This window comes from Tenrec ecaudatus, chromosome 8, assembly GCF_050624435.1.
Source record: "Tenrec ecaudatus isolate mTenEca1 chromosome 8, mTenEca1.hap1, whole genome shotgun sequence".
NCBI classification, from domain to species: Eukaryota; Metazoa; Chordata; class Mammalia; order Afrosoricida; family Tenrecidae; genus Tenrec; species Tenrec ecaudatus.
In genome coordinates this window covers 21,840,448-21,849,718 of record NC_134537.1, presented here as the reverse complement: position 1 = coordinate 21,849,718, position 9,271 = coordinate 21,840,448, and the positions used below count along the sequence as shown (strand labels likewise).

The following is a 9,271-nucleotide window of genomic DNA, read 5'->3' as shown; positions in this document are numbered from 1 at the left end:
TAATAATATTATGGCCCTGATTTAATCTTTTCATGGGCTCTAAGCCACAATAGTTCACTCTCTATCTATCTGGGTAGCCCAGGGGAATTTAACCTGGATTCATTCTATGATGTTGTGTCAAAATTTTTGAGCAAGTTTTGTCTTCCATGTTGAATTCATATCATTTCATGAATACTTTCAATTTATTAGTTTTGGAATTTAGTTCTAAGAGATAAAATTGTTCTTTTAAAGTGTAAGATCTTATCAACATGTAACAAGTGTGATTTCCTTTAAAATCTAGTTGTACTAATTATCTTGGACAGACTATTAATATTCAAGTTTCTTAGGGCTGCTGCAGTATAAATACTACAATGGCATCTTCTTTATGTGTCTGGATATTTCCTGTTATCTCTGAGGCATTAAGGTATTTTAAAATTTATTTATTGTGTGGTTGTTTACCAGGAGTCTCTGGTGGTACAGGGGGCAAAGTGTTGGGCTACTAACCACAAGGTTGTCTGTTCCCATCCACCAGTCCTTTCAAGAGAGAAAGATGAGGGTGTCTGTTCCTGTTAGGTTCACAATCTCATAAATTCTGTGGAACAGTTCAACTCTAGCCAATAGAATTGCTGAGTCGGAATTTACTCACGGCAGTGTTTATGTTTGCATATTGTGTTCTTATTTTGTGGATTTTAAAAAGAGAAATATATTCAAGTAGGTGAGGTTTGCATGCTACTCTGGTCACTAGCCACCCTAACGCACCCACCGCCTTCCTTTGCGTGGGTTCAGCAGAAGCTGGATGTATAATTATACACATCTAATCATTACTCTTACTGGTTTCCTGAGGATATAGGAGGCATTGCTGGGGTGGAGAGGTGATGTGTCTACATAGCCAGTCACTTGGGGGTGGTTGCAAGAAGCATTCTCAGTGTTGACTGTATGAGGTGGTGCACGCGTGCACTGCGGGTTGCCAGGGGATTGGTGCAAGGCTGCACAGGCCATTGGTCATGGAGTGGTATTCAGAAACTCACCAATGTTCAGAACAGGCAGGAATTGTGCCGGGATGATGGAAGTGTGTACAAGGGCCTGGGTGTAAGGAAGTGTGGTACAGAAGACAAGGCAAGGTGTTGTTGCTAGTGCATGGGTGCTTACTAGAAGAGTATGCTTCTGCTTGGTCTAGCACAACTCAAGGGAGTGTGTGTTGACAGTTCTCAGGTCCCCAATACAGGTTGCTAGAGGGAATAGGAGCCATCACTAATCTGTGGGCCACTTGTGCAGGAGGCTGCCTTGGCAAGGTCATCAGTGCATGAACCTTCATTGCAATGGCCACAGTAAGGGGTGAGAGATGCTGGTCCTCAGGCTCCTGACACAGTTGGCTGTGGTGGAAAGAGGTGTATTGGTTCTCAAGTCCCCAGCACTCGCAGCCAGGTGGAGAAGCAGATGTCTGATCTGGCTCTGGCTCTTGTGGTCAGTCTTAGAAACTGGTGCTGTTGATTTGTGGGTGAGATGGGTGCACTTAACTTTTTGAAGACAAAGGAGCACCCTTGCCTAGCTCATGACTGGTTACAGAGTTTCTCCTCCTTGTCAGCTGCTGCGGGTTGGGGTTGGGAGCCCTACTTTCTTAGTCCCATTAGGGTCATTCTGTGAATGCTTGTCTACCAGGATGCCAGTGATCTGCAGTTCTCCATGTCTTTGGCCTTTGTTCAGTCTCTCTTTCACTTGGCCCTTGTCCCAATTGTCCAGCCTTGCATTTGATGCTCAGGGTTCCAAAGTTGTCATCTGTTCATAAAGCTCATATCGGGTTCCCTGTTTTCCAGAGACTTTGTTGTAAGAGTGACACTATGAGGGTTCTGACTACACTGCCATCTTGGTTCCTCCCCTCTACCACTTGTTATCAATTCTTAGTTTTCAAATATTTTAAAAGGTACAGAGTTTGTCTCTCTTCATTGGGAAATAATTGTGATTATTTACATAAACCCTCTTTGTTCATCCCCCCCTTCTTCTCTCACAAGTACCACATCTACCACCAAACTAAACTCACTGCCCTGTAGCTGATGCTGACTCAGTGACTATGGTACAGGGTAGGACTGCCACAGGTGTTTCTGAGACTGTAACTCTTTAGCAGAGCAGAAAGTCCAATTTTTCTCCCCCATCTCCTACAGACCCTCATGATCTCTTCTTTGACAATGACCTAATTAGTCTCACTGCCTTCTCTTTCATCCATTCCAACTCCTGGAAAATCGATCTCAGTAAAATAAAATATTGACAGTGTCATCTTTCTACACAGAATCCTTCAGTAACTCTGGATTGCAACATGGCCTAAATAAAAAATTATTTTAGCATTGATTTTCAAGATCACCAAAACCCTGATACCTTATACTCATATATCTTATTCTCAAGTCAAAGTTGATAACCACTCTGTAAACATCCCCACTTTCACAATTATCTGGAAAGGACTCTCTATCATTTATTGTTGTTGTTGTAGCACCATTTATATATTTCAAATGGACAGAACATTAGTATCATTTACAGTATCTTAAGAGAATTTGCCCTTTCCCTTGAATGGGCACATTATTTTCAGTACTTTAAGGTCTACAAACCATATTTAAAACATCCACTATACGGGCAAATGTAGGAAGGCTGCTTAAATTGAATGGGGGATGGCCTATGGATTTTCTTGGTGATTAACTGCTGTAACACTGTCCTTCGGGCCATTCAGGGAGCTTCATATTTTCTTTAGGAACTCTTGCTGGACAACTTTGATGATGTATGGTTTCCACCATTTTGCTAGCACTGATATGGTTCTTAGGTGCATCACTCCATTAGAATTATTAATTCCATTCATATTAATTTTTGTTATAAATCTTATAAGCAGGGTAGTTCTGGATATTTAGGTCCACATTGTATTTTAAAGCTGTAGATCTGATTTTTGTAAATTGTTCTTCAAGACCCAATGATAATTCCTGCCCATCTTGTGTCATGTCTTTCTCATCTTCTAGACCCCAGCTAACCGTGCCATATCCTACTCTTTCCAGCCTTCTTCAAGTTCTTCCTACAGTCAGAAACTTCAAGGGACTTTTGCTACTGTGATGGCTTCCATCTTCACCTTCCTTTACCCAGAAGCATCCCCTCACCCTCCATCCCTCTTATTTCTAGTTTCATAGGTGTCTTCATCCTGCAAAGCCTGAACTTCACCAATACTTCTGTCCTTAGCTCTACCCTGACCAAGCCCCTCCCAATCCAAAGAAGAGGAGGCTAGTCTTACTTCTTCTGTTTGAGTCTCTTTTGTGGCAACTAAGATGATATGCCTTGCATTATAATTAGTTGCGTACTCATTTCAGCTCCTTCTACATTGCAAAATCCTCAAGGACCAGGACCATATACTATTATCCTTGTAACTCTCATAGCAGCTATCTATTGACCTGTATATTGTCATTGTCTAATAAAATCTGTTGTTTTGAAATGTATTACACATAATACTAACTTGAAGAGGTTACAATTGTTAGATATCTTATTGAGATAAATTGGGAACTTTAATTATTTTCTTTCTAGATCAAAAAAAACAAACATTAAAAGCTATCAAGGATTCCAGTCTACTTCAGTCAACAAACTCATCTCCAAAAATGCAGCAACCAAGATGTCACATGATGTGTGACAAATGTGTCACATGTTTGGCAAATTTGCCACAAAAGATCTTTTCGGTTCTGAAGAACACACATAACTAAGGTATGTAGAGCCAATCCATGGTCTTTTCAATTATTTTGTATGCATGTGAAAGTTGGACAAGGTGGCCAGGAGAATCAGTATCTTTGAGTTGGGGTGTTGGTCAAGAGTTTTGAGTAACATACCCTAGGCTACTGAAAGAAAAAAGAAATTAGCCTTAGAAGAAATACAGCCAGCAAGCTCCATAGGAGCATGGATGGCAAGGCTTCATCTTGTTTATTTGTGCCATGTCATCAAGAAAGACCAGCCATTGGAAAATAATACAATTTTTGATGGAGAAGTGATCAGAAATGAGCAAACTCCTCAATGAGGTCATGGACACAATTGCCACGACAGTGGACCCAACATGTCAACAGTTCTCACGACGATGGAACAAGTGATGCTTCATTCTGCTAATAGATGAAGGCACCGTGTGTAGGAGTCACCGCGATTCAATGATAACAGAATATAATGGCAGCAATTGCTTCTTCTGAAATTCCTGGCTTCTTTTAGGCCATATTTGAGTCAAAGCTAATTAGAGTTGATAAAACCGGACACAATATGACAAGAGTGACAGAAAGGAAATACTGCAGCTTGTTACTTGTGAATTTGTTGCGCTCAGGCTAAGGAAACAGCATCTGTCTCAGAAATGTGTGCTAGTGAAGACCCAAGAAGTCAAACATACCTAAGCACCCTGTACAGCACATTCTCTCCGCAGGAGATGCCAAGAAGAAAAGGAGCAGTCTACCATCTGCTCGACCTTCTGCTTCAGAAGATCTCTTCCTTCTTTAGAGCCATTGGGTTTTCATTGCCTTAAGAAATGATTAGCATCATCAAAGACCCCAAATAAAAGCATATGATAACATTATCTTCTAGTCCCCTCAGTTTAGAGCAGCTTCTGTTTTTCTCTAAGCTGCTTCCCTGCTGAGCTATGTCCTTCACAACGTGTAGATTGTGGAGAGAGACTTAGAAACCTTGTGCATGAATCCTAACTCTGTTTCCTACCAGGTGATTGATTGTAGGCCAATTGCTTCTATTCCTGAGCTTAAATTTTATCTCATTTGCAATGCAAAGAGAGTTACTACACAAAATTTGAGGCAAAATGTAAACTCTACCAAGACTAAGATATTTGAATTTTTTTTCACTGACGATTCCCAAGAACGCAGAGCAAACCTACTTATAGGATGTGGTGATGATGAAATCAATCAATCCCTATAAAAACAATCTATCAAAACGTATAAATCTAAGATTGAGAAAAGAGAGGAAGGACCTTAAAGAGATGGAAGGACACTGGGCTACAGTGATGGACTCACGTGTAGGAACAATCCGGAGGATGCCACAGGCCTGGCAGTGTTTGGGTTTGTGTGTGTGTGTGTGTATAAGGTTGCTATGGGTTAAACTGACTTGATGGCACCTAACAACAACAACAACAGGGTAGATAGCTTGTTGTTGTTGTTGACTGTGTCATCCCCAACTTGACAGAATAAGACACTTCTTGGTCCTGGCCCATCCTTATGATTACTCATGGATCATCGGATCATAGTGATCCAAAGGATTTTTTTTATTGGTTCAATTTTGGAAGTAGGTTTTTAGTAATTGCTTCTACTCCATCTCAATAAGAAAGCTCTGTTGAAACTTGTTCAACATGATACAACACACACTGACAGGTGAGTAGTGACTACACATGAGGCTTGATGGCTGAGAATGGAACTTACTCTACCATGGAAGGTGAGAATTCCACCACTGACCACTACGGTTGAAGGAAAGTCACTAAGCTGAACACCACCTGACAGATTGAAATTGGCACTTTGAAAAGCTTTGTATTTCAGGATGGTTGCGCCTAGACTGAGCTTCCAATATGATTCTACCCAAATTATAAGTGGACACTCTGATCATTCTTATAACCATGGTTCATGGGTAGTGGGTGTGGCAAGATAAAAATTCATCTTTGATACACTTTTTGAGAAACTGGGTATAAATTGAGGTCTAAGATAAAATGGAAAGCTTGTTTTGTTTGTTTTAATTCTTATAAAGAAGAATTATTTCTCAAGATTATTTTTTCCTTGACAAAGACAGTGAAACAAAGAAACAATAAAAATAATAATAATAATAATAATAAAAACCCAAACCAACTGCCATTACGTCAATTCTGACTTACAGCAACAATGTAGGACAGAGTAGAACTGTTCCCTAGGGTAGCCAAGGTCATAAACCTTTACCGGGAAAGAGAGCCGTATTTTTCTCCTTTGGAGCCTCTGCTAGGTTCAAACTGCTGACCTTGCGGGTATAACCCAATATGTAACCTCCTATGCTGCCAAGACTCCTAAAGAGACTGAAGGAGCATTCGAATCCTGGAATCTTTATAAATAGAAAGGCAATTTACGTGTTGCTCATAGAGGACTCTTGCTAAGTTACTAAAACGCACACAGGTTCAATAAAAAGTTCTACATAGTCCTTAATACATTATTTGATTAGTTTAAAATATGTGACAGTGACAAATGTTTTTTAATGATCATTTTTATACACAAGGAAACCATATAATTTTTTATTCAATCCAGGCCATTTTGAAAGTGAAAGAGGAGAGGGACCATCAATTATGTAGTGATATTAGGTATAAACTAGAAACACGATCCTAAGCCAACTGGGAAGCACAATCTCTTTCTGATAGGGCTGATTGGATTGAGGGAGACCCAAGCCTACCACTTTCTTTTTTTTTTTTAAACGTTTTATTAGGGGCTCGTACAACTCTTATCACAGTCCATACATATACATACATCAATTGTATAAAGCACATCTGTACATTCTTTGCCCTAATCATTTTCTTTTCTTTCTTTTCCCTTTTCTTTTTTTACATTTTATTAGGGACTCATACAACTCTTATCACAATCCATACATATACATACATCAATTGTATAAAGCACATCCATATATTCCCCGCCCCAATCATTCTCAAAGCATTTGCTCTCCACTTAAGCCCTTTGCATCAGGTCCTCTTTTTTTTCCCCCTCCCTCCCCGCTCCCCCCTCCCTCATGTGCCCTTTGTAATTTATACATCGTTATTTTGTCATATCTTGCTCTATCCGGAGTCTCCCTCCCCCCCTTCTCTGTCGTCCCTCTCCCAGGGAGGAGGTCACAAGTCAATCCCTGTAATCAGTTCCCCCTTTCCAACACACTCACCCTACTCTCTCCCAGCATCGCCCCTCACACCCTTGGTCCTGAAGGTATCGTCCACCCTGGGTTCCCTGTGCCTCCAGCCCTCATATGTACCAGTGTACAACCTCTGCCCTATCCAGCCCTGCAAGGTAGAATTCGGGTCATGGTAGTTGGGGGGAGGAAGCATCCAGGATCTCAGGCCTACCGCTTTCAAAGGAGAAAGTTGGATTAAGATTCTGAGGGGATATCCATGATATTGATGGATCTTTAATAGTAGTATGGTTCGGAATGCCATGTTAATAAATAGAATTGACTAGATATTGGATCCATCTCAAGAGAAATACATTTGATGAATCAATCAGAGTAATAGCTTCTTACAGTTTGAAGCTCATCATCAACCAGAACAGAGTTTACTCTATTAGAAATAACTGGTGGCACAATGATAACATCCCAATTTGTAGCCACTACTATGCAGTTGGACTGCTAACCTCAAGGTCAGCAGTTTGAAACCACCAGCTGCTCCTCAGGAAAAAGATGAGGTGTTCTATTCCTGAAAAGAGCTACAGTCTAGGAAACCCACCAGGGCAGTTTTACCCTGTTCTATGGAGTTACTATATGTCAGGATTAATTTGATGACAGTTTTTTGTTGTTGTTTTGAGAAAGAACTAACATGAAAAATGCCTACTTATGGTGATTAACCACTTGCTTCATAGTGAAAATCATTTACCATATTGTAGCTAGGGACCCTTCAGTACAAAACCCTCATTAAGCATTGAAACATAAAAATAAATGTAAAAATGGTGATATATACAGACACAAATACTTCCATTCAAAATATTATGTACTTTCTCTTCCCTGTATTATAAAAATAGTTCATGGTGCCACTCGTAGAAATTATCTTCTTTCTAAACACATAGCATCATTTTTGATAAAACAAAAAATCTCTCTATAAACTCTGAAACCTAATTACTGCAGTACAATGGAGCATATAATTTCCTGTCACTATAAACATCTTCCATAATGTCAGATAAACTCAGGTTTATTTCCTCTGATTTGACATTAGCAATAATATTGATTTTCGCCTCTTTTGTCATGTTCGTAATGTTGAGTTGCGCTGCATCATCTTCAAACTGCTTTAGAGAACAAGAACCAAAAGCATTTCTCCTTGTTTCCAAAATAATTTTTTATTAGCTTGAAAATGAAAAGAGAATATTTGCCATGTACATGCACCCAAATTTATGAGTTACTATATGCATATGCAAATCGTGTGCCCAAACATATGATATGAATAGTGCACATGGAAAAAGAGCCCACAAGGGGGTTAAATGGTTAGAAAAACACCCCACATACCATATGCTATGCATATTTTGATATCAAAATATGGTAGTACCTAGCATACGTGTACTTCAGAAAAAAAACTTGTATTCGTGTAAACATAAAAAATGAGTCCACATTTGCCTCATTGCTTCTCTCAAGGAGACCTGAGCCCATAAAGTGACATCTCTGCTCCTCAACACGTGAAAGAGGGCTTGGACAGCCGATTGGCCTAATGCAGTTTGCCATTTGGTTTCTTTACTGCTGATTCCATGAACATTGATTATGCATATAAGTAAGATGAATTCTGGTAATTCCAATTATTATTTGTATCATAATGTTGTCTATTGGCCTAAACCCCAAACTCACTGCCATTGAGTCCATGATGACTCATAGCGAGGGTAGACAGGGAACCTATAGGACAACTGTTTGTTGTTATTATTATTTGTTTGTTTTAATGCCTTTAATCCAGGGAAAATATAACCTTGAGAAACAAGAAATCTTGTTCATAAGAATTAAAACAAAAAACAGGCTTTCCATTTTTTGTATACCTCAACTTTACCTAGTTTGTCAAAAAGGTATATCAAAAGTGAAGTTTTTGTCGTGCCAACCCCACTACCCATGAAGAGTGATTGTAAGACCAATCACAGAGTGTCTACCACGTATAATTTGGGTAGCATCTCACAACTTTACAGGAACAGAAAGTCTATTGTTCTCCTGCTGATTGGCTGGTGGTTTTGAATTGCTGACTTTTCAGATCCCAACACAATACGTAGTAAACACTACACTACCAAAGCTCCGGTGGGATGTTTGTTTTCTTTACATTGCATTGTAGTTCATACTGAAAGTTGGATTTTTTTTCTTCATCAGTAAGTGATTCAAGTCTTAGCGTTCAGCAAGTAAGGTATGGCAGCTGCATATTGAAGGTTGTTAATGAGCTGTCCTCCAGTTCTGGTGTGCATTCTTCCTACACTACCCTTTCTTGGCTTCTTTGTGCGGCATACAAATTGAATAAATATGGTGAAAGAATAAAACCCTGCAGCACACCTTTCCTGTTGGAAACCTTTTAGTAACCTCTTTGTTCTGTTTGCATGATCACTTTTTGAGCTTTATACAGGTTCCTCAG

The 9,271-nt window shown here is 39.6% G+C and overlaps 1 pseudogene; it reads right to left on the bottom strand.

Annotated features, from left to right (window-relative positions):
- Positions 1–2,660: 2,660 nt before the first annotated feature.
- Positions 2,661–3,076, bottom strand: LOC142454221 (ubiquitin-conjugating enzyme E2 variant 1 pseudogene; annotated as a pseudogene).
- Positions 3,077–9,271: the final 6,195 nt, after the last annotated feature.